Below are 25,564 nucleotides of genomic sequence, written 5' to 3'. Positions count from 1 at the left end.
TTATATACCTAATTTGTTGAGAGCTTTCATCACTGATAGGTGTTGAATCTGTCAAATGCTTTTTTCTGCATATATTTAATGCTCACAGAGTCATATGGTTTGGATCTCTGTCTCTACCCAAATCTCATGTTCAATTGTAATCCCTAGTATTGAAGATGGGGCCTCGTGGGAGGTGACTGGGTCATGGGGGCAGTTTCTCATGGTTTAACACCATCCCCCTTGGTGTTTTCTTGGCAATAGCAAGTTATCATGAGATCACGTTTAAAAGTGTGTAGTGCCTGCCCCCTCCTCCTGCTCTAGCCATGTGAAGTGCCAGTTTCCCCTTCACCTTCCACCATAATTGGAGTTGAGCAGATGCTGCCTTGCTTCCTGTACAACCTAGGGAACCATGAGCCAATTAAACTTCTTTTCTTTGGAAATTAACCAGTCTCAGGCATTTCTTTATAACAGTGCAGGAATGAACTAGTGCCAAAAATTGGTACTGGGAGTGTGCCACTGTTTTGAAGATACCTTAAAATATGGAAGCAGCTTTGGAATTGGTGGTAATCTGAGGCTGTAGGGGTTTGGAAGGCTCAGGAGACAGGAAGATTAGGAAGAAAATTGAACTTCCTGGAGACTTGTTAAATTGTTGTGACCAAAATGCAGATAGTGATATGGACAATGAAGTCCAGGCTGAGTAGGTTTCATATGGAGATAAAATCCTTATTGGAAACTGGAGTAAAGGTCACTCTCGTATGCTTCAGCAAAGAGACTGGTGGCATTGTGCTCCTGCTCGAAGAATTGGTGGAACATTGAACTTGAGAGAGGTGACTTAGGGTATCTTGTGGAAGAAATTTCTAAGCAGCAAAGCATTCAAGATTTGACCTAGATGCTTCTAAAAGCCTGTGATCATATACCTGAGTAAAGAAATGACCTGAAACTGGAACTTATATTTGAAAGAGAAGCAGAGCTTAAACATTTGGAAAATTTGCAGTCTGGCCATGCAGTAGATAAGAAAATCCATTTTCAGGGGAAGTATTAAAGCAGGTTGCAGAAATTTGCCCAAGTAAAGAGGAGTCAATTGCTAATCAAAAAGACAATGAAAAAACAGCGTCAGAAGCATTTCAGAGACCTCCGTGACAGTCCCTCTCATCATAGGCCTGGAGGCCTAGGAAGACTGAATGGTTTTATAGGCCAGGCTCAGGGCTCTGCTGCTCTGTGCAGCCTCAAGACATGATGCCCTGCACGTTGGCCACTCCAGCTCCAGCCACGGCTAACAGTGGTCAAGGAAAAACTTGGGCTGCTGCTTCTGAGGGTGCAAACTGTAAGCCTTGGCAACTTTCACGTGGTGTTAAGCCTGCAGGTGCACAGTGAGGCTTAGGAACCTCTGCCCAGATATCAGAAAATGTATACAAAATCCAGAGAACCTCTAACTAGGATGGTGTAGTGGGGAGATGTGGGGTTAATATGTGGCCTCCATATAAGTCCCCACTGGGGCACTGCCTAGTGGAGCTGTGAGAAGAGGGCTACCATCCTCCAGACCCCAGAATTGTAGATCCACCTGTTACCAGAAAGGGGTCCAAATCCAGACCCCAAGAGAGGGTTCTTGGATCTCACGCAAGGAAGAATTTGGAGCAAATCCACAGTGAAAAATGAAAGCAACTTTATTAAAGTAAAGGAGTGAACAAATAGTGACTCCATAGACAGGGTAGGGCATTTCCAAAACTATGAAGAGAGAAGCATCCATCCTACTAGGTGCAGTGCATATTTAAAACTACAAATGCTTTTGTTCTCAAAGTATGAAGACATTCCTGGGTCTGTTAAGTCCTGAGTGTGTTTAGGAAACATTATTAATCTGCTCCCTCAACTGTAAACATCTTGAGGCTAGGAATGCTTAACCTCCTGGGAATGCAGCTCAACAGGCCCCAGCTTCATTTTTTTTAGCCCTTGTTCAAAATGGAGTCACTCTGGTTTGAATGCTTCTTACATATTTCCCCCCTCCCTTTTACAAGAGGACCTTTAATCCTCGGGGTTGCAGAAGGATGAAGGTCCGTCTTCTGTAACTTCTTCATGCTGAACAGGGGCGATGACATTTCCACATAACTATTAGGGTCTCTTGTATTCAGGGTAGAGAGGAGCTCAGTCAGAAAGCGTTGGTACGTTAAGCATCGTTTGCAGCTCTGAGTTCCAGCAAAAAGTGAAACCTGGAGGATTAATAAGGGCCCAATTTAAGAAAGTATCGAGTAAGCTTATCTTGTGTTCCTACACAAAGAGTACAATCATAATATACTCGACAACATCAAAGAAAAGTAAAATTATCCCAGGTAAACTAACAGGAAGGCTTTCCAAAGACTGGGCAGTTGTTGGGAACAAGCCGATATGAAGTTGGCTGACAGTGCATCAATGGCAGAGATACGAGTGTCTAAAGCTTTCTTAGCCTGGGTAGTATTATGTGAATAGTCTCAAACATGCTGCAACATTTGGTTTTGATCAAAGCACAAGTTCCCCCTTGAGCTGCTTTAAAATGGTTTTGCTATTCGGTTTGGTAAGGCCACCTGCCTAATCTGAGAGGTGTCCTCAGGAGGGTAAGGGGATGCTGCGTATTACTCAAAGCTGCAGCCGTGTGCTTGGCCCAGGCCTCAGCTTGCAGCTCAACATTGATTGTGGCTGCCTGTGAAGAAGGTATAGCCATCTGGTGAAGCAGATGGCTTCTATAATGAGCCTTTACAGTTTTCCAGTTAGATGGAAGTCGGTTATAATTCAGTGAGGATACATCCCAGAGGATAAAGACGACCCCACATACACCTTCCAGTCCACTTATAAGGTAAGTGTGACCAGCTGAGTTCCACAAGCCCATCACCATCTCAAAAAAGAAGAAGAGGCACCAGTTTTTTGTGAATTACGTTGCCATCTCACCCACATTTTGTCTGTTAAAAGAAGGGTCTTACTCAAACTTGGGGAAAATCAGCAGCTAATTATTTAAGCTGTGGTCTGTGCCCCTCTGCCTTGTATTAAAAGAGAAAGCTGAGACCTTTGGAGATGAATCTGTGGAATATGGGGAGTCTCAAAAACCCAATTTTACAGTAAATACGAAATCCCATTTCTTAGGCTCTGCTCCTTTTGAGGTGCTCCATTTCGTACAGGCACGGTGTGACACCCAAGGCTGGTACATCAAAACCACTTCTGTGGGGTCTGCTAAATCCACGGGGTGACTGACTGAGAAATTTAGCTCACTGAGATGCCTGGATGGACTGCATGTTCTCTCCACAGCTCTCTGTAAATCTCTCTCTTGGCTGGCTTTTGAAAATACCAGGTGGCCGTGAGTTTGAGGTGATAATCCTCCCTCTTCAGCAGCTCCTGTGTTGTGGTCACATGTCAGCTACTCTTTGCAGCTGGTGAAGGCAGGATCAGGATTGGAATATATGTTAAACAAAGGCTGAATCTAGACACGTGCACATCTAAAGGCTTTTCCAGTTCTGTACAACTAAGCCTCAACAGTGTCTGTTACAACAAAATTGTCCTCCAAACATTAATTTGGGATCTTCTCCAATACATGTACAAACAGAGGATTGACTATTTGTCCATCTTTGACACTTACTGTGTTCCACCGAGAGGGACACCTTCCAAAGCAAGAAACTGTTGGACAAACTTCAATCGAATGTCTGAGCATGATCCACGTGGCAGAAGTTTACTTCCTGAAGAATGACTTCACCTTTTAACACCACTTCACACTGAGGTCCAAATGGCTGCACAGACATTTTTTAGATCCTAACAGAGAAAGAAATCTGAGTTGAAGATTCTGAATTCAATTCTTTGGTCAACTATTTCCTATATTTCCTTTGCCCAAAAGACCTAGCTAGGTGCTGGGGACACAATCATATTCCCACTCTTAGAGCTTGTGCTCCAGATAAGAATATAGGCTAGGAGAGAGACGATCCAATGCCATCTGCAGAGGGGGTGTGAGCGGCCATGGTGCTACAAGCATGCTGTTCATGGGAAATCTGGGAAGAGTGGAAGAAAGCTTCCCAGAGGGAGCCAGCCCAGGGAAACTGTGGGCAAGCATTCTAGGCACAGGCATTCACACTGGTGCAGGCAGGACTCTTCTCTTCTTCTCTAAGATCCTAAGAGCAGACTGAACACACGAAAGAGTTCTGTAGCCTAGCCAGGGGCAGAAGCCATTGTGTCTCCAAGGAGAGGGCCCTTGAAGCAAGGGTCACACAAGCAAGCTTGGTACCCTAGACAGGGGAGCTCTGGCTGGAGGCTGATACTCACTTAGGATTTGGAAGCCCAGAATTCATGGACCCATAGAAGAAATGGAGAAATATAGCTCAACAGCTGACAAAATCAACAAGTTCTGAGAGAATAAGAAAAATGAATGAGAAAAATCAAAATTGTTGTTTCATTGTTTACTTTTCTCAGAATATACTTAAAATAATCATTTCTTAATATCTATTCAGCTGGTTTGAAAGGAGATTCTCAGTAACAAAAAGAAGAAAATCTGAAGCTAAATGAAAGAGTTTACACAGATTCATGGCATCTATTAGCAAAAGTAAGATGTGGACTTTGTCATTCAGATGGTGGATTTTGAAGCACATCCAAGCGAGTGGCTGTTTTGAGAGATGAGTAAAACCTTGTCATTATAAACATATTTATGTTACCTTTCCTCCCAAACTTGGGGATCCTTTGGAGGAAAAGAAACTACAACCTTCTGCTCTTCTCCAGGTTTAATGAATAGATTCTCTGGATCCACTAAAGAGGGACTTCCTCATTTGGGGACCTAAATAGTGACAGAATCATAATTAAATGCTGACTTACAAAAACGCCGCTTTCACTCAGTGACTCCCGCCTTAGGTTCCTTTCTCATTTACCAGCAGAGGCTATTTTTCCCCGTCTCCCAGTCCATCAGTCTCAACTCATCCTGTTCTCTTGGAAAGCACCTCTTTTCCTTCTTTTTCTTCCATAACAAACCTGATGTCCCACAAACTGCGCCCCCAATTTCCTGTCACTAACGCACCCTCACTCACCTTCAGGTCTCAGAAAAGAGGTCAAAGTGTGTGGGTCACTCTTCCCCAATTCTAGCCACAGGCTGACATGCACATTTTTCAGAAATCAATCGAGAACTTGCTTTTCACATTCAAGACACTGGAGTCTACACTGAGAGCCCCATAGCATATACTTCATGCTAGAGAAACAGCCAGTGTTTAAAACTCTCAGCGATACCATCATCTGGTCCTCAGGGCACCCTGAAGGGGCAGGTGGCACCGAGACCCTCAGAAGGCAGGGAACCCTCCCAGTCTCAGGAAAGACTACCTTATGGTGCTCTGACAATAATTTATACGTTGATATCTAAATAAACTGCAACGTTCCCAGCTTTTCTCAGAGGTAAGGGCTGTTTAGTGGATGGAGCCGTGCTGGCCACCAAGTGCATCATCTCGAAGATGGAGCGAGACAGACCTTTCAACAGTCTGTCACCATGAAAGTGACATCAATCTGAAAGCAAGACAATGAGGCAGAGGGGAGGACTGAGGGTACCTGGAAGTCTCTGGGAGCAGGAGTTGTAGCTCCTTCGGCTCTTTCTTGGAGATCAACACTTCTAAGAACTGATGGAGGGTCTGGGCTGTCAACTTCTATGTCAACTCTCGCCACGAAGTCTTCTCCTGAGTCCTGAATCTCTAAAATTCAAAAAGATTATTCTTTCAGTTCAGAGACCAGACACACTGAATTGTACATGCCATCAGCAGTCCAAAACAATGTCCTTAGGGGCCACAGAAAAATGTAGGCAAGAAGATTTTTTAAAGAATTTAAAGAGGACTGGAAATGAGCGGAGAAGCAAAAAAAGCAAGAGCACATCCAACTGATACACGAGATGAGATCAATTTAGAGAAAATATCCCAATAGATCCTCAGTGGTGCTTGCTGTGGTCATGCACATTCACCTAGGTTTGACCCAGAACAGCAGGCATCTGCCTCATCGTCAGAACAGCATAAGATACTTGACAGGTGACTGGAAGCATTCACATTTACTGACAGAGGAAATCAGTCTCAAATTTGTAGTCTATTTAGACATAGAGAAAAGCAATTCCCAGAAAACATAAACATGATACCCGAAAAGCCAAGTTGCTTCTTTGGATTCTGGAAAAGAACCGAAATTATCAGAAATTCTGGACCTTATGAAATATAAATAAAAATTATTATACATTAGTATTAAGATGAAATCTGAATGAAAGAAAAGCAGTTTGGAAAAACTTACCGTTTTTGTTTTGTTTTGTTTTGATGGAAAGCCCATCCTCTCCTACCTGTCCCTCATAACAGGCAGGTGTCACGTGGTTGATCACAGAGCAGCCTGCCAGCCGAGGGACCACATCAGCGCAGGGAGCAGCTCCCACAGGAGCTCAGCCAGGTTCCTTGGAAAACGTCAGTCCTTGCCAGGCCATGGTGCTCTGTTCAGAAAGAGAAGGCTCAGTTTCAGTAAAGCCAATAGCAATAAGAATGTGAAATGTGTTAACAAAATCTTTAACAAAAATATTTCAGTTCATAGAAAGAATGTATTGTGTGAACAGCATTTTTTCCTCTACGTTCATACTCACAACACTGAGAATCAGCTTGATTGGTAAGTGGTGTGTGTCCGGTTCATTGCTTTTATTGGCAGAGACTTCCAGCCTCCACAACTCCAGTCACCAAAATCAAGAATGTCTTTTTGTTCTGTTTCTACCTAATTATAAGAAAGAAACTGATTTATGAAAAGCAATATATTAATAAATAGCACTACTTATGTTCATATCACTGCTATTTCTAGCCACAAATTAGGAGTCAGCATGAAGGAAAACTTTCCAATTGGTTATTTTCTACAAAGATAAATGTTAAATTCTTTTTTTTGAGGTCTTTTATATACCCAAATAGACCAGAAAATTAAGCTGCTGCTGCTTGGAAAAGACTATATAATCTTCAGATTAAGTGACAATTGTATAAATTATATAGACCTCCTCTCTATTATTAGAAGGTTTTAACAATGAGTCCTGCTATTAGAATGACTTCTCCATTCCGTTCAAAAGTATCCCTTGTATCTTGGCATTGTCCGATTTTATTTTAAAATGTTTGAAATGTATCAAAATAGATGTATTTAAAGATTACAAAAAGGGCCTATGATCGTGAAGAACTGACTTCCTTAATCGGGGGCAACCAACATAACTGAGACCCCCACATATGGGAACATTTGAAGACATGGGAACGCCACTGGACACCAGAAGTCCCTGACATGAAATGGCACAGTACCTGCCTGCAGCCTAGGCACATTCTCCTTCATCCTTCAAATCATTCCTAGATCACTTACAATACTTAATAGAGTGTAGATGCTACGTAGATAGCTGTTATACATGATGGTATAGGGAACAACAACAAGGAAGAAATGCCTGTACCTGTTCAGTACAAACGCGACCATCTTTTCTCTGGGGCATGCGGATATTTTTCACCCCAGCTTGGTAGACTGTGAGGATGCAGGACCCACAGATCCAGAGGGCTGAATATATTTAACACACACACATTTTGCTTTGTCTTATACAACCATAAAGTAAAGGGAAAGCAAAGGCCGCCTGGCAAGAGGGAGCTGACTTCCGTGGTGGCTCAGCAAAGTCTGGGGTCCAGATTGACCCTCAAGATGGTAAAGCTTTAATACCTTCCAGAGAACAATCGATGTGACTTCAAGCTTGCTGTGGACAGGGAGAGGCTAAAATGAAATTTGAATTCTATACATAAAGCCCAGAAATTCACAGAAGTGTTCTTTTTTTTTTTTTTTTTTGAGACAAATTGTCACCCTTGTCCCCCAGGCTGGAGTGCAATGGTGCAATCTTGGCTCACCGCAACCTCCGCCTCCTGGGTTCAAGCGATTCTCCTGCCTCAGCCCCCGAGTAGCTGGGATTACAGGCACCCGCCACCATGCCTGGCTAGTTTTGGTATTTTTAGTGGAGACAGGGTTTCACCATATTGACCAGGTTGGTCTTGAACTCCTGATCTCAGGTAATCCACCCACCTCAGCCTCCCAAAGTTCTGGGATTACAGGCATGAGCCACTGTGCCCGGACCAAAGAAATGTTCTTTCTAGAAATAAAAAGAAAACTGAAAAAAATGTCTGATCGCATGTCCGTGGGGTATATAACAAGGAACCTGTCCAGAGGTAGGTGGCATCGAAGACTGTTAATAGGAACATGAAGGCCTGGGCCTAGGCCCCACTAGGCATGGGAGCCCCAGCCTAAAAATCATNTTTTTTTGAGACAAATTGTCAACTTTAACCCTCCGGCTGGAGTGCAATGGTGCAATCTTGGCTCACCGCAACCTCCGCCTCCTGGGTTCAAGCGATTCTCCTGCCTCAGCCCCGAGTAGCTGGGATTACAGGCACCCGCCACCATGCCTGGCTAGTTTTGGTATTTTAGTGGAGACAGGGTTTCACCATATTGACCAGGTTGGTCTTGAACTCCTGATCTCAGGTAATCCACCCACCTCAGCCTCCCAAAGTTCTGGGATTACAGGCATGAGCCACTGTGCCCGGACCAAAGAAATGTTCTTTCTAGAAATAAAAGAAAACTGAAAAAAATGTCTGATCGCATGTCCGTGGGGTATATAACAAGGAACCTGTCCAGAGGTAGGTGGCATCGAAGACTGTTAATAGGAACATGAAGGCCTGGGCCTAGGCCCCACTAGGCATGGGAGCCCCAGCCTAAAAATCATGAAGGCTTTCAGTGCTTCCAGCATTTCTGCAAAGTATCCTCTAGGGACATTTCCAAAGACCAGGACACATGGGATTCCTAAAGCAAAAAAAGCAGCATCAATCAATGTGAGCTTGCATGAAACAAACAAACAAAAAAATGGAATCCACTCAAAAAAGTCAGGGAGATTCAACAAATGTAACTGGTGTGAACAACAGTGCCTCAAGAAACAGAAATCTGAAATCAACTACACAAAGAGTTCTTTTTTTATTTTATTTTATTTATTTTATTATTTTTTTTGAGACGGAGTCTCGCTCTTGTCACCCAGGCTGCAGTGGCGTGATCTCAGCTCACTGCAAGCTCCACCTCCCGGGTTCACACCATTCTCCCCCCTCAGCCTCCCGAGTAGCTGGGACTACAGGTGCCCATCACCACGCCCGGCTAATTTTTTTTTGTGTGTTTTAGTAGAGACGGGGTTTCACCATGTTAGCCAGGATGGTCTCCATCTCCTGACCTTGCGATCCACCCGCCTCAGCCTCCCAAAGTGCTGGGATTACAGGCGTGAGCCACTGCGCCTGGCATGAGTTCGTTTTAAATACAGATCATAAAGTCTACAACAGAGGAAAAAGCAGAAGATTCACGAAGCAATGCTGAGCATGAAGAAGTGTAAATAGCTCGATCGATCAATCTGTAAAATTTTTTTAATGTTGGGGTTTCAAAAACTGTTTAGAATTTAAAGTATTGGTCAAAGGTAATACGGAAGGAAAAGATGAGCATTTAAATGAAGAAAGCTGTGTTGTTTGAAAATAGAACAGAGCTCCTGATTCACTTCAGATTTGGGTAAGCAACATGAAGTGAGTAGAACTAGAAACACATCATGTCCGAAGTCATGCAAAGGAAGGACAAAGGAAAATATAATCCAAGAGGAGGCAGAAAAGGAAGAAATAAAAGGAAAAATTTTGACTAAAATTTTAAGGTATATCATAATAAGTAGATGTTAAAGACTGAAAACAAAAGGGTGGAAATAGATATACCAGGAAATTCGTCAAGAAAATAAGGCTGGGCGCCATGGCTCACGCCTGTAATCCCAGCAGTTTGGGAGGCTGAGGTGGGTGGATCATTTGATATCAGGAGTTCGAGACCAGCCTGACCAACGTGGTGAAACCCCGTTTCTAATAAAGATACAAAATTAGCTGGGTGTGGTGGCACATGCCTGTAATCCCAGCTACTTGGGAGGCTGAGGCAGGAGAATCGCTTGAACCCGGGAGGCAGAGGCTGAAGTGGGCGACATTGTGCCATTGCACTCCAGCCTGGGCAACAAGAGGAAAGGCTGTCTCAAAAAAAAAAAAAAGAAAAGAAAAGATGATGCATAATATTAACACCAGACAAAATTGACTCTAAGACAAAAGGGATAAAGAGAATTTTTATTTCTTTATTTTATTACTTTTAAAGTCTTCTAGGGTCATAGTCTCGTTCGTCACCAGTGCTGGAGTGCAGCAGCGCAATCCTAGCTCACTGCAGCCTGGACCTCCTCAGCCACCATGCCTGGCTGATTTTTCAAACTTTTTTTTTAGAGACAGAGTCTCACTGGGTTGCTCAGGCTGGTCTAAAGCTCCTGGCCTCAAGTGATCTTCCCCACTAGGCCTCCCTAAGCGCTAGAATTATGTTGGTATGGGTTGCTATGTCTGGCCAAGAATTACTTAAAAATTAACCATTCCACACAGAAGACAAAACAATCCTAAACCTAAACATCTGTAACAATATAGCTGTGTAATACCCAAGAAAAAAATGATGGGATGTATAATCCTCCTTGTAGGAGAAATTTCAGATCTAAAACCATCTCTCAGAAACTGAAGGTTAAGCAAGCAAATATATGAGTAATGATTCCGAAGATTTGAACTACAGAGAAATAAGCCAGAGCTAAGTACATGTAAGAGCTCTGTACCCGTGAGAAGAGTCCTTCCAAGCTCACAGGAGACACCGACATCAGCTGAATATCCTAGACCACGGAATCAACCCACCTGCCTCCATCCCACACTCTGACCATGAAGTGGGAAATGGGGGCCGGGCAGAAAGCTCAAGTAGGACAAAGACTCATTTACAAGTTGTCACCTTCATAACCGGACTCCCCACAGTAACAGTGAAGCAATAGATATACAAGGAAACTCGTAAAGAAAATAAAGCTAGCAGGCCGGGTGCGGTGGCTCAAGCCTGTAATCCCAGCACTTTGGGAGGCCGAGACGGGCAGATCACGAGGTCAGGAGATCGAGACCATCCTGGCTAACACAGTGAAACCCCGTCTCTACTAAAAAAAAAATACAAAAAACTAGCCGGGCTTGGTGGCGGGCGCCTGTAGTCCTAGCTACTCTGGAGGCTGAGGCAGGAGAATGGCATGAACCCGGGAGGCGGAGCTTGCAGTGAGCTGAGATTGCGCCACTGCACTCCAGCCTGGGCGACAGAGCGAAACTCCGTCTCAAAAAAAAAAAAAAAAAAGAAAGAAAGAAAATAAAGCTAGCATTTGGCGGTGGAAGCCAAATGCTAGCTAGAGTGGACTTCACCTTTTAACACCACTTCACACTGAGGCCCAAATGGCTGCATGAATATTTTCCAGATCCTAACAGAGAAAGCAATCCAAATCGAAGGTCCGTGTAACTAATCATTTTGGCAACTATTTTCTACATATTTCCTTCGTCCAAAAGACAGAGCTAGGTGCTGAGGATACGATATTCCCACCCTTAGAGCTTATGCTCCAGAGAAGGATACAGACAAGGAGAGAGACGATCACAATGCCATCTGCACAGGGGGTGTGAGCAGTCGTGGTGCTTCGGGAACACTGTTTATAGGAAGTCTGGGAATTCCGAGTGGAGGAAAGCTTCCCAGAAGAAGCCAGCCCAAGGAAGCTGCAGGCAAGCGTTCCAGGCACAGGCGTTCACACTGCTGCAGGCAGGACTCTTCTCTTCTTCTGTAAGGTCCTGAGAGCAGACTGAGCACACAGAAGAATTCTGTCGCCCAGGCAGGGGGAGAAATCCCGTGTGTCTCAGAGCAGACTCTGCTTTAACCAGGGGTCACACAAGCAAGCTCAATACTCTTGACGAGAGAGCTCTGGCTGTAAGTTGATATTCACTCAGGATTTTAGGGCCCAGAATGCATGGGCCTGGAGAAGATATGAAGAAACATATCTTAACAGCTGACAAAGTCAACTAGTAGTTTCAGGGAGAAAAAGAAAAGGTGAATGAGAAACATCAATGCACAGCACGGTGGGGACAGAGTCAGGCTCATCACTGTGGTCCCGCAGCTCCACCCCACCCCGACTGTGATGAGCGCTCTGGCCACCTCTCCCTTGTCGTGCTCGGTGGGGATCTTCTGTTCTCCTCCCCACTGCCAAAGACAACACCGCTTCATTCCCAGACTCCTGGGTGTCCCTAAGAAGCCTTCACAGCCCACCTTTCACCCTCAACCCTTTCCTTCAGTCATCTGCTTTTCATCTAAGCTGAGGATCTGAAAGCAGAGGGGAGAAGCCAGGAAAGGGGAGGGGGGAGGGCATCTTATTTTACCACGTAAACTAGAGTCACTAAGAGGCACGTGGGAAGACTAAACCCACCCACCAATGCTAGTTGGCAAGTAGCAATCACAAAACCGGGACGCTGCAAAACAGTAGCTGCTGACCCTATTCCCTTCCCCACTCCCTGCCATTCAGATGGTCCTTGTAACCAGGAAAGGAGATGGGGAGTCTGGAGTTACAGCAGCTGCAACTGAGTACGTGAGAGACCCTTGCCATCGGAGTTCATGTTAAAACTGCATTTCCAGGTATTTCAAAACCTTATGTAAGAAAGTCATCAGATAAATTAGTCAAAAAGACTCCCCTTTCCAAATGAAGGTATAGCCCCAAGATTAAGGTATAGCCCCAGCCCCTTGTTTCTCTCCTTCTCTCTTTTGATAAATGACAATAACTTATATTCAGCCCCATTTTACAAGATTAACAAGTAGAGGGACCAGGACCGCTGAGCTTTCAGTGATTGTAATAATAGTGCCACAAACAAATTTGTATAATGTTATAAATAAATAACAATGAAATATAAATAATGACAGAAAAAGCAAAACATTCCGTTTTCACTGTACATTATAAGCACTACAACAAAATGGGGCCTGAGAGAAGATCCCATGGCGATGCCGGCGTGAGGTGGAAAGGGGTAGGGAGAGCCTGGCCCTGAGAAAGGAGAAATCAAGCGCTGACTCCTAGTGCAACTGTTCCATCCAAGGAGAGCGCCCTAGAAGGCTGCCTTTTCCCCCACTGACACTGATCGGAGGACCACTGACACTGATCTGAGGACGCCGATGCTGACTTGCAGCCAGGGGTCGGCTGCACTGAGCACAGATGATGATGAAGGCGGGTCTGGGAAGCCGTCCCAACACCACAGGCATCAGGAAGCTTCCACTCCTCAGACAGATACTCCCCGGTGAGAGTAACGCACAGTCCACAATGCCAGTGACACCAGACCCCTGACTAATAGCTCAGTCGGTTCAGTGGCGATGAGTCTATGGGACGGCCTGTTTGTAGCTCAGAGCTCCAGTTCAAAGCGCCCCAGATGCAGGAGTCCCTGCCCCTGCCTGAGCCTCAGCAGAGCCCTGCCAACATTTTCTTCCTGCTTCCATCCAGTCCAGGAAAAACAATTAAGATTAGATCAAACTCACCACTGAATTGTTCGATGTTACTGTCATGGCTTCCGTTTCTCTCTCACAAATTATAAGCCACCACTTAACCTAAAAGAAAACCACAGAGGCTCTAACTTTCCAGATGTGGAGCCTATCCGATTCTAATACTACCACCCGCCTTTGCCCCATCCTCACGCAGTTGCTCGGGAGGGCAGAGAAGACAGCACCCTGGTAGCATGTGTACCATGTCAGGAAAAGCATCAGTCCCAGCTGTGGGGGCACAGTGACCATCAGCAAGAGAGAAGTGGCCTCCCGGACGCACCTGAGTGCTGCCTCCATCACAGCCGCCCAGAGACTCACAAGCTGGAAGCACTCGCTCACTCTAGGAACCAACTCTAAACTGGACATTTCCTAGACGAAATCATCACAAAACTGCAACAGGAGAGCAAAAGAGAGGTAAGGAAGACAAAGCCACAGGCAGCCTGCCACCTGCATAGGTGCTGGGGGTGTTCTGAGCCATCTTTGGGAACCCTTGCACAGAAATATATTGTTGTGGTCTCAGTTTAGGACAAAGCACAAAACTTACAAGAAATTAAGGCCAACCAGTAACTCCTTGAAGTAAACTAGCTTTGTGGGGTCATTTGAAAAAATTCAACTGTGAAATAACAACAATAACGGAGCAAAAGCATCTCACCCAGTACTGATGTCATTCCTGAATCCCGTGGTTTATTTCCAGTTTGTACCAACAGAATGCACAGGAAAAGGTTTCGCTGCGCTTAGCAGGTTCCGCTGTGAGGCATTAGAATATGGGTTGCAGCTGGAAGAGGCACCCATCCATCCAGAGCCGGTATTTGGTCCCAAATTCCATAGCCGCAGGGTTCTGCACATGCTCTCCCGTGACAGCTGGACAGGGATGGCCTCCTGAGAAGCCACAGACTGTGGCCCTGCCAGCGTGGCACTAAGGCAAGGTGACACTTCCAGCTGAAGGGATTGTTCTTAAACACCTCTGGCTGAAGGAAGCTGTGCTGGGAGGGCTCACATCAAGAGTGCAGGCACCGCAGCAGGCATGTTCTGCATCTCAGCTGCAGAGTCATGAATGGTTCCGCTGGGAACAGGTCCTGGCCTCTGAGCTCACTACTTGCAGTTGACATAGCTTTAGTGATGGTTGTTTCATCATCATCTACAGTCTCTTGGCAGGACACAGGGAGGTGTGAGGGGCTGATCCTGTCTGACGACTCAGACCTGACTTGCTCAGGAGAGCCAGCCTGATCAGGTCTACTTCCTTGAGGTTTGACGTCCAATCCACCTCACTGGGTTCCAAAAGATCTCCACTTTGGAGGAAGATCTTCAGTTGATCTAAGGTTAGGTTTACATCTTTAGGCTTGCTACTCAGAGTAGTTGCAGTCATGTTTTCATTTCACAGTTGTTTGGGATCATAGATGTTCCTTTATGTTCCTTTTCCTATATTCTGAAATGGAACTTTTCTCTCAATTTTCCACAGCCTGTTCCTCTGACGGGGCTGGGCTGGCTTGAAAAATTGTGGTGCTCATCTCACTAGTGGTATCACTCTGAGTGTGACAAAATTTTAAAAATAATCAGATAAACTGAATACAACAAATTCAAGTCATACTAGTATAAACTCAGGTAATAAAGGAATCTACATGGGTTATCTTTATGAAATAGATGTGGTCTACACAAAGGAGTTATTTTGCAACTGGGAAATGCAGATTATTAGAAAATCTATGTTTGTTTCTTTGTAAAACATATGAGGAAAATAAACAGGAGGTATACACCAGTCATATCTGAAGTTTACATAGATAAAGGACCAGGGTCAAGTAAGTTTTTGACAATTTAAGGGACTTGTGTAAACTTTATAATGAAAATCTAAATACATTAGTCACGAGGCAGAGTGGGGATCGGAGGTGCAGCCGGTTCACAGGGCCCCACCCGCCATCTGTCCCTGCTGCTGCCTGTGCTTGAAGAGTAAAGATGTTAACTCTTATGTGGACCCATCCCTTTCCTGTGTCTAAACGCATGTGGCTCTAATAATGCATGACTTATTGCGGTAATTCCACACCACTGGACATTTGGGAGAGCTTAGTACAAGCGGTGGGTACTCACAATAAGGCTGGGCTTGGCAGGCCAGGGAGCATCGTGGCTCCTTGCGGTTACAGAGGAGCCCAGGCCCTGCGGTTGGTGGCACAGCATCTTCACAGGCTCAGGCTCAAAACGCCACGACCCACGTTCTGCAGACCTAAGCCAGGCTGTACTTTCACTGTCAGGATTATGATGATCAGCTTCCCTTAATGCTCTTACCCCTTCGGATTTCATTTATCCTTTGTGCCACTTTTCTTCCATCATTTCTATCACACTTCTTAGCCTGTACTCTAAAATGGGCTGGTGTTTACAATGACGCATTTACCAGAACATTTCTTTTGCTCAGGACAGAATTTTTAAGGTGGACAAGCAAAGCTGAAAGTCCCTTCCAGTCCTGCAATACTATGGGATCTGCACAGAAGAGCGCTCTTCTCGCTCAGTGGCTTTGCTTCAAGAAATGGTTCGACTTCTACAGTGGTGAAGACCAGCTCACTCACACCTCGGTTCCTGTGAAAGTAACTGAAGAGCTTCCAGAATACAATGATAGTCCCAAAGGGATCTGATGTGGCTGAGCAACGTATACAGGCCAGCCTCGGAAACACCATTAGAAACAATGAAAACCACACAACAAATGAGCTCATCCACATACTTACAACCAGATCCCAAGTCTCCAGACATCTCATCACATTTTATTTGCTGGTAAAAGATGTGTGACAGGCGAGGTCCATGACCCGTCTGCCCTCTTCATTTTCATAAACCACATTCTGTGTGAGATTCATTTCTAAAAAACAAAATTCCAAAACTATCCATTGACACATGTAACAACTAAAATGATAAGACATTCTCACATAATTGTTTTATCTAGATGACTGCCTTAGTTATCAATAGCACTGAAATCTGCCCAAAATTTGTTGGAAAAAGAAAAATCCATTTCCCACAATGAAAGTATCTCTTTGATGGCAGACAAGCTAGCTGTGCTCATGAAAACAAGTCAATAATTGAGACTGAGAAATAAAGGGAAGAATGCTAAGACATAGAAAGGTATGTTTCCACTAGAACTCTGATGAAAGATACGATTTCTGAGCAATTCTCCCTATACTAGTATGTTGGAAATTTTGTTTGAACTATAAAACACTTAAATATTTCAACTTAAAAGACTGACACAGTCCACATGAAACTATACCCTATCCAAAATGGACAAATATCTGTTTCTTTTTTTATACTTGCAACGGCAGTTTATTGTAAAGGATACAAATGAACAGCCAGGTGAAGATACACTCAGGGCAGCAAGGTCTGGAGGGGTCCTGGGTACAGAGCTTCTGTGCCCTCTTCAGCTCATCTGTCTGTCTAGCACATCAATAGATTCACCAACCAGGAAGCTCTCCAAGCCTTATTGCTGAGAGTTTTTATCTAGATTTCATTTTATAGGTATAATTGTTTAAATCACTGACCGTGTGATTGGGTTCCATTCTAGCCCCTTTCCTCTCCCCAGAGATTGGGAGGGTGAAAATTCCAACCCCCTAATTACATGATTGTTTTTTCTGGCAAACAGCCTTTATCCTGAAGCCATCCAGCCAGTCCCCCCACCCCACATCCGTGAGTCATCTTGCTGGCGTAAATTCAGGTATGGTCCAAAGGGGTTTGTATGAATAACAAGAGACACTCCTATTCAGGAAAATTCTAGGGTTTGTGAAGCTCTGAGCCAGGAACTCGGGAGTGGTTAGTACCTATTGGAAGTGGTTGGTAGCTATCTAAAAGCCCCCGTCAAAAGTGAGAGGAAGAATATGATTTCAACGTCCTATTACACCGTGAAAGTGCAACAGAACTACTGCAACATAAATGTCAGTTCAGAGAGGACAAATACAGCCTTTCAATTTGGGCGTAATGAGTTTTAAATGTTCTTGGATTTTTTTCACCAAGTTAGGTGTAAGTGAAAGGACATGATGCGAATCAATGAAACTTGTTGAAACTTGTTGAAAAATTGCCTTCCTGATAACTAGAGACATATTTTTCATGTTTGTTGTAAACACCCTGTAGATACTGCCTCCAGTGAACCAATTTAAATAAGATTCCCTGGGTATCAAAGCCATGAGAACAAGGGAATATATTGAGAAGGATATTTTCCTACTTTGAAAGGTTTGTGCTTGGAATCTATGTGCTTGTAAATCTTAAAAGAAGTTAGGAAAGGAGTAACTTATCTGTTAATAGGAATACTGGAGTCATCCACACTTCTGGTGGGGAAAAAGGGAGTGAGCAGAGAACCACTTAATAAAAGTGGAAAAACTGTAATAGTGTTCCTCTGAGACACATTTTACTAAAAGTATGTTTTCTTTTGTTTGAAAATCAGAATCAAAAGCATGTTTAACTACAGCGAAAGCAGCTGTTTTTAATCACTGAGTCTCTCAAATGTGATGTTACAAATTTAGATAATATAATACAGTTTCTTCAAAGTAATATAAACCTGATTGTATTCACATGTTTACAGATGAGCAAAAGTATTTTAGCATCTAGTGACTCATTTAGGTGGAAGGCAGCTATTCCTTAACTGTATTGTTTTAACGTTGATCAAAATGAAAACTTGTGTTTCGTTTATTCTGTTTTTTCAAGGCTACTTACTGTCTTTTTTCAATGGACTCATGACATTCACATGTTCTCTTTTCACAAGTTGGTGACCGAAGGATACTAGTGAAATTAATTCTATGGTCACTAATAGGCTTCAGAGACACTGTGTCCACATTTTCTTGAAGGGACACTGAAGGGGTCTCAGTGTGTAAACATCCATCCATGTCCAAAACTGTCTCTGCATCTGATGCCACGTGCTTATGCTGGTGAGGAGACTGTGCCTCCGCGTACAGGGTCAGTCAGGTCAAAACCGCTTTTGTGGGCATTTGCATCATGAAAATGAACAGAGCTGAGTGTCATACTGGCTGCCTGAGGGTCTTCACTGCAACAGCTTTTCTTGCATTTTCCTTTAAGAAAGAATCAGTAACAGAGCAATAATAAATTTTATGTTTCATAACTCATACTAAAATGTATGGGAAAAATTATATAGTTGATATAAAAGTTGTATTATATGAAGGAACAATATACGCTATTTACTGTATTCCAGACCACATGTGAACCAAACACAAGCAGTTGACCAAAACCAAAAGCTATGATGTGGTCATGAAAAATACACACATCAACAGATTCAGATACTAAAAGTGGGTCTTAGGTTTCCATTACATCAGGGGCCCCCAACCCCTGGGCTCCACACATCAGCAGATTCAGATACCAAAGTGGGTCTTGTGTATCCGTTTCATGAGAGAATAATAGAAATGTCAGCTTAACTTTTATCGTGACCAATCATTGTCTCTACAAGGGTGGTCAGCCCGTTAGTGTGACCAACCTCCTAAAGTTAATATGAGTAACAGCCCCTGAAAACACAGATATTAGTATCCCTTAGAAGGAGTAAAATAGTGGATACTACAAATGCCCCTGAAGAGTCCAATAAAATGTGTATCAGACACAGCAAATTTAACCAGTGCCTTAAAATTACGCTCTCCATCACATCTTTCCAAGTGGCACATCTCAGTCTCTCCTAAAATCAAAACTGCTGAAAAGGGACTCAGGTGTCTTCAATACTGTTTGTGGACATTTGGCTGTCACTGTGGTCTCAAGGGCCAATAAAACCTATTAACAGCAGTCCCTTCTGCTGTAAGATGAGCAATAAGGGGAATGGCCTGATAAGGCTCAACTTCCGAAAGTTACAACAATTAAAATGCGGTCATTCTAAATAAAAGATGCTGACTTAAAGATTTTGATGTGAAAGTATTAGGAAAATACACAGATTAATTAGCTTGTAGTCTTCAGTAGATAGCATCTAAGTATAACACTCTAATGGTTTGAACTGTGTCCCTTCAAAAAGATACATCCAAGTCCTAAGCCTGGTAACTACAAATTGTGATATTATTATTCTAGATCAAGGTGTTTGCAGATGCAATTTTCTTAAGAATCTTCAGATGAGGCCTTCTTGGATTTGGGGTGGATCATAAGCACAATGACCAATGTCCTTATCAGAGAAAAGAAGGAAAATTTTCAGACAGAGACATCAAGACCAAGTGAACTGAAAGACAGAGAATGGAATGATGCTGCTACAAGCCAAGGAATGCCAGGAGCTACTGGAAGCTGAGAGAGCCAGGGGGGATTTTCCTCTAGAGCCTTTGGAGGGAGCACCACCCTGCCAACACCTTGGTTTCAAACTTTTGGCTTCCAGAAAACTGAGGGAATAAATTTCTGTTGCTTTAGGCCAGCATGACTGTGGTAATTTGTTCTGGCAAGCCTAGGAAACTGACACACACATTAAAGCCTGAAATGCATAAAGATCAATATATTTCCATAACAAAGAAACCTTATAAAACTGATAGTTAAGATATGAATACCCCAATAGAAAAAAGGACAAAGATAACAAAGAAACACCACATAAAACTAGACAACTACTTTTCATATACAACACTTGCAAAGATGAAAAAGAAGCATCATGTGAAAAGTGAGCTGTCTTGCCCACAAAGCAACTTAAAAGAATCTTGAATGAAAAATGCAGTTATAACTTCTAGCTTCCAGTTCTGCACATCAAGAGCCTGGAAGCCACCACTCCATCCCAACAACAAGTAAAAAGATGAAAAAACTGACAGGTCAACATTTCTTCTGAGATCTCTGAGAGAAGTGAGGTCACAGCACAAACTACTGCCTCCAAAGCTGGAGAGACAGATAGGTGAATGCAGAGAATTATAACATATGGGAGCATAAACTCCCAAGCAGAGGCCCCCACAGTAGCCACAGCCAGTGTAGGAAAGCCGGAAATGCAATTGAGGAACTGCTGCAAGCTCACTGTAGAAAAGTCTGAGGATGAAAAACTCCAGGGGGGCCAGTCATAGGTGGGCCACTATGCTTTTGTGAGTTTTGTCTCCAGGAACATGACCAGAATCTCACAGCAAATATTGCAGAAAAATCCCGTTGGACTTCCAGCAGGGAGGGGAAAAGGGCCACTTTGAAACATGACATTGCACTTTATTCTTAATCAGGTCAGCCCTCAGAAAAAACTGATTAACCAGAGCCTAACCTGCTGGGGTTTTAGCTGAGCCTAACTAGCCTAGAGGAAGGGAAATGCCCAACTCCAGCTCCCTCTAGCCACCCTGTCCAACCTAAGAGGGAGAAAGACTGAGACACACTTGTGAAGTGCACAGTCCAAAGGCACAGGCTCACTTAAAGACTGAGACCACATCCCAGAACTGTGGAATGCTTCCCCTCTCCAACATCTTACCACACCATGTTGAAAGCCGTTCTTTTTATTTAATATATCATGTCCAGCTAGCAAGAGAAAGTTACGGTTTAGTAAAAGGTGAAAAACACAGTTACATTAAGCACATTATGCTTAACGTAAAGAAGCACATTAAGTTTCTTTCTGAAGAGACAGAGAAAGCATCAGAACCAGATATGGCAGGGATGTAGGCATAAGCAGGTCAGAAATTAAAAACAGTTACGACGAATATGCTGAGGGCTCTAATGGATACAGTAGACAACATGGAAGAACAGACTGTCAATGCAAGCAGAGAGATGGAACTTCTAAGGCAGAATCAAATCGAAATGCCAGAGGGCAAAAACTGTAAGACATGAGGAATGCCTTTGCTGGGCTCTTTGGTAGACTGGACACAGCACAGGAAAGAGACTCTCAACCTGAGGATATGCCAATGGAAACTTCCAGAACTGAAAGGAAAGACAATAAAGAGGGGAAAAAAAGAGAATCTCCAAAAACTTTAGGAAAACTGTAAGAAAAAAACCAGAATCTCAAAAGTGCAGGCAATGGCTAATGGAAATATCAGAAGGAGAAGACAAACCAAAGGGAATACAAGAAATATTTGCAGTAATGATGACTCAGAATTTCCCCAAATTCGTTCAGACACTACATCCCATATCCAGGAAGCTCACAGAACACCAGACAAAATAAAGACCTTATTGACTGGGCGCAGTGGCTCACGCCTGTAATCCCAGCATTTTGGGAGGCCAAGGTGGGCAGATCACGAGGTCAGGAGATCGAGGTCATCCCGGCTAACACGGTGAAACCCCATCTCTACTAAAAATACAAAAAATTAGCTGGGCGTGGTGGCGGGCACCTGTAGTCCCAGTTACATGGGAGGCTGAGGCAGGAGAATGGCGTGAACCCAGGAGGCGGAGCTTGCAGTGAGCTGAGATTGCGCCACTGCACTCCAGCCTGGACAACAGAGTAAAACTCCATCTCAAATAAAATAAAATAAAATAAAGACCTTATTGCAATGGGACTGTTCTTGGGCGGCAGGGGGGAAGATAAAGGCCAAAATCAACACTACATCTAAGCATATTATTTTCAAACTACATAAAATCAAAGATAAAGAAAAATCCTAAGGAGAAGCCGTGTGGTGTGGTGGGGAAGAAATCACCTTACTTATAGAGAAACAAAGAACTTAATACCTGAAATCTCCTCAGAAACTATTCAAAGCAAGCACTGAGTAAAGTGAAATATTTTAAAGAGATCAAAGAGACCACCAGCCTGTAATTCTGTTCCTTAATAAATTATCCTTCAAAAGTAAACAAGACCTTCTCAGACAAGCGAACTATGAAGGTATTTGTTGCCAGTAGACCTGCCTTGCAAGAAATATTTTCAGAAAGTTCGGAGAGAAGAAAAATAATATAGCTCAGAAGCTTGTATCTACACAGAAAGAATGATCATCAAAGACAGAATAAATAAAGAATAAAACATGGCTGGGCGCGGTGGCTCACGCCTATAATCCCAGCACTTTGGGAGGCCAAGGCGGGCAGATCACAAGGTCAGGAGATCAAGACCATCCTGGCTAGCACGGTGAAACCCCATCTCTACTGAAAATACAAAAAATTAGCCAAGCGTGGTGGCAGGCACCTGTAGTCACAGCTATTCGGGAGGCTGAGGCAGGAGAATGGTGTGAACCCGGGAGGTGGGGCTTGCAGTAGGCCGAGATCCCTCCACTGCACTCCAGCCTGGGTGACAGAGTGAAACTCCGTCTCAAAAAAAAAAAAAAAGAATAAAACATAAACTTGTATTTTTCTTATTTTTAATTGGTCTAACAAATAAAAATGTGTGCAAAATAATACTAGCAATAATGTGTGCAATTATGTAGAGTTATGTGTGTACATATATGAGGGTGGGTGGGCAAATATATATATGTATATCATATATATGCTTATGTACAATTGTATGTCAGTAAACTGAATGACAGCAATGATACAAGGAATGGTAGAGAGGAATTAGAAATCTTTTGTTACTATGAGGTACTCAAACTACTGTGGAAGCAGGATAATATTATTTGGAAGTGAGCATGGATTAATTGTAAATGTATATTGCAAACATTAGAGCAACCACTAAAAAAGTGGGAAGAATTATATCTCATATGCTATAAAAGAGAAAATGGAATCATATAAAATGCTGAACTCAAATCATGTAAAGCTAAAACCCCTCAAAAATTCATTTAGTTCATCTTCTTATATCCATGAAACATATATATTATTTATATAACATTAAATATTTAAATTAGATTTGCCAAACCAAATTCTGATTATTTGCCCATAACGTTAGAAATGAAAAGATAACAAGAAGTGACATTAGGAAAGATGATGGCAAAGTAGGAAGTGCCAGAAATGTGTGTCTCCACCTAGTCAACAACCATAGTGTGCGGTGAAAAGACTCTCTGGAGTCACTTTTAGAACTCTGGGGTCTCTTTGAACACTTCCAGCTACCAGGGAAAAAGCTCAGCTGGTAAACTGCAGTGAATGTGGACCAACTTCAGGCTTCAGCATAACAGTGGCTCCCCAGCCCCCAGCCCCAGGCTCATGGCCAGCAAATGTAGGGAAGGGAATCCGTGTTTCTAGGGCAGATGGCTGGAGCCACGTTTGGCAATAGGACCTTGCCTCCGCTTTATCAGGGTTCTATGTCCTAACTGCACATTGCTGCTTCTGATTGCCCGAGATAGGTGCACAGAAGCTGCCCATCACTGTTTCTAACCCACTGGATGCAGCAGCCTTTAGAAGACTTAAAGGAGCTGCAATTTTTTTTTTTTTTTATTTCAAAAACCACCATCTATACAGGGAGAATTTAAGGCTGGGTGCGGTGGCTCACGCCTGTAATCCCAGCACTTTGAGAGGCCAAGGCGGGCTGATTGCCTAAGGTTAGGAGTTCGAGACCAGCCTGGCTAACATGGTGAAACCCCATCTCTACTAAAAATACAAAAAAATTAGCCAGGCATGGTGGTGGTTGCCTGTAGTCCCAGCTACTTGGGAGGCTGAGGCAGGAGAATCGCTTCAACCTGGGAGGCGGAGGTTGCAGTGAGCCAAGATCGCGCCATTGCACTCCAGCCTGGGTGACAGAACGAGACTCTGTCTCAAAAAATAAATAAATATACAAGGAGAATTTGGACAGCCTACACACGTACAGAAGGAAAGACGCTGATTCTCAGCCCAGATGCACCCAACACAATTTTGTAAAGATCCTAAACCTTGGAGGAAAGTAAGAATCTGACTCCCTGAGTTATCACATTTTAAGTTTAAAATGTCCAGTTTCCAACAAAAACGAATCACAGGGCATATAAGGAAACTGGAAAGCATAGCCTGTTAAAAAGAACTAAGTAAGTGAATATAAAGTGTGCCTGAGGATGCCCAGACATCAGACTCACTAGACAAAAACTTGGCCACAATTCTGCAAGATGCACAAGAGCTGAAGGAAGACGCGGACAATGACAGAAAAATGACATTCAACCAAATGAGAAAGTCAATGAAGAGATAATACTAAAAAGGAATCCAAAAGAAATTCTGCAACTGAGGCCAGGTGCGGTGGCTCACACCTGTAATCCCAGCACTTTGGAAGGCAGAGGCAGGTGGATCACCTGAGGTCAGGAGTTCGAGACTAGCCTGGCTAACCTGGTGAAACCCCGTCTCTATTATAAATTAAAAAAAAAAAAAAATTAGTTGGGCATGGTGGCAGGTGCCTGTAATCACATCTACTCAGGAGGCTGAGGCAGGAGAATCACTTGAACCCAGGAGGTGGAGGTTGCAGTGAGCCGGGATTGCACCATTGCACTCCAGCCTGGGCAACAGAGCAAGACTCTGCCTCAAAAAAAAGGAAGCAAGAAATTCTGCAACTGAAAAGTAGAGTAACTGAAATAAAAATTTACCAGAGAGCTTTAAAAGCAAATTTGACTAACTAGAGAAACAAATAGCAAATTTGAAGACAGAACAATTGAAATGATCCAGTGTCCAGAACAGAAACAAAATGACTGAAGAAAAAGCAACAGATTCTAAGGGACCTGTGGGACACCATGAAGTGGACCAACAACAGTTTGTGAGAATCACAGAATGGGGGGGAAAAGAATATTTGAAAAAATAGTGAAAATATTCCCAATTTTATTTAAAATATTAATATAAATATCCAAGCTGGGCACAGTGGCTCATACCTATAATCTCAGCACATTGAGAGGCTGACATAGGAGATTTGCTTAAGGTGAGGAAATTTGAGATCAGCCTGAGTGAAATAGACCCGGTCTCCACACATACAAAAAACAACTAAAATTAAAATTAAAAATTAGCTGGTGTGGTGGTATGCACCTATAGTCTCAGCTTCTCAGAAAGCTAAAATGGGAGGACTGCTTGAACCCCTTCAGCCTGGATGACAAAGTAAGGCTTGTTTCAAACATTTTTTTGATTTTAAAATTTTCTAAAATCCAAGAAGTGCAACAAACTCAAAGTAGGATAAGTCCAAAAAACTCACCCTAAGACATGTTATCATCAAGCTATCAAAAGACAAAGACAAAGAGAGAATCTTGAAATAAGCAAGAGAGGCCGGGCGCAGTGGCTCAAGCCTGTAATCCCAGCACTTTGGGAGGCCGAGACGGGCAGATCACGAGGTCAGGAGATCAAGACCATCCTGGCTAACACGGTGAAACCCAGTCTCTACTAAAAAAAATACAAAAAACTAGCTGGGCGAGGTGGCGGGCGCCTGTAGTCTCAGCTACTCGGGAGGCTGAGGCAGGAGAATGGCGTAAACCCTGGAGGCGGAGCTTGCAGTGAGCTGAGATACGGCCACTGCACTCCAGCCTGG

The 25,564-nt window shown here is 43.4% G+C and overlaps 1 long non-coding RNA gene across 4 annotated transcripts in view; it reads right to left on the bottom strand.

Annotated features, from left to right (window-relative positions):
• LOC108544812 (uncharacterized) overlaps positions 1 to 18,386 on the bottom strand; it is a 30,212-nt gene extending 11,826 nt beyond the window's left edge. Inside the window, exons 1-12 of one of the 4 annotated variants that reach the window (XR_001889958.1) lie at positions 18,043 to 18,386; positions 15,451 to 16,207; positions 14,024 to 14,897; positions 13,652 to 13,761; positions 13,369 to 13,437; positions 6,566 to 6,690; positions 6,229 to 6,418; positions 5,512 to 5,651; positions 4,638 to 4,756; positions 4,252 to 4,333; positions 3,578 to 3,747; positions 1,678 to 2,183 (exon numbers count right to left, since the gene is read on the bottom strand). This is a non-coding gene — a long non-coding RNA (uncharacterized LOC108544812). Of the gene's footprint in view, positions 1 to 1,677; positions 3,748 to 4,251; positions 4,334 to 4,637; positions 4,757 to 5,511; positions 5,652 to 6,228; positions 6,419 to 6,565; positions 6,691 to 13,368; positions 13,438 to 13,651; positions 13,762 to 14,023; positions 14,898 to 15,450; positions 16,208 to 18,042 lie in introns of those variants that run through there. The other 3 variants (XR_001889959.1, XR_001889956.1, XR_001889957.1) reach the window with 3 other exon arrangements.
• Between the last annotated feature and the right edge of the window lie 7,178 nt (positions 18,387 to 25,564).

The sequence above is a fragment of the Rhinopithecus bieti genome, unplaced genomic scaffold (assembly GCF_001698545.2).
Source record: "Rhinopithecus bieti isolate Rb0 unplaced genomic scaffold, ASM169854v2 scaffold_26546, whole genome shotgun sequence".
NCBI classification, from domain to species: domain Eukaryota; kingdom Metazoa; phylum Chordata; class Mammalia; order Primates; family Cercopithecidae; genus Rhinopithecus; species Rhinopithecus bieti.
The sequence above is the reverse complement of the archived record's forward strand: the minus strand, read 5'-3'. Positions and strand labels throughout refer to the sequence as shown.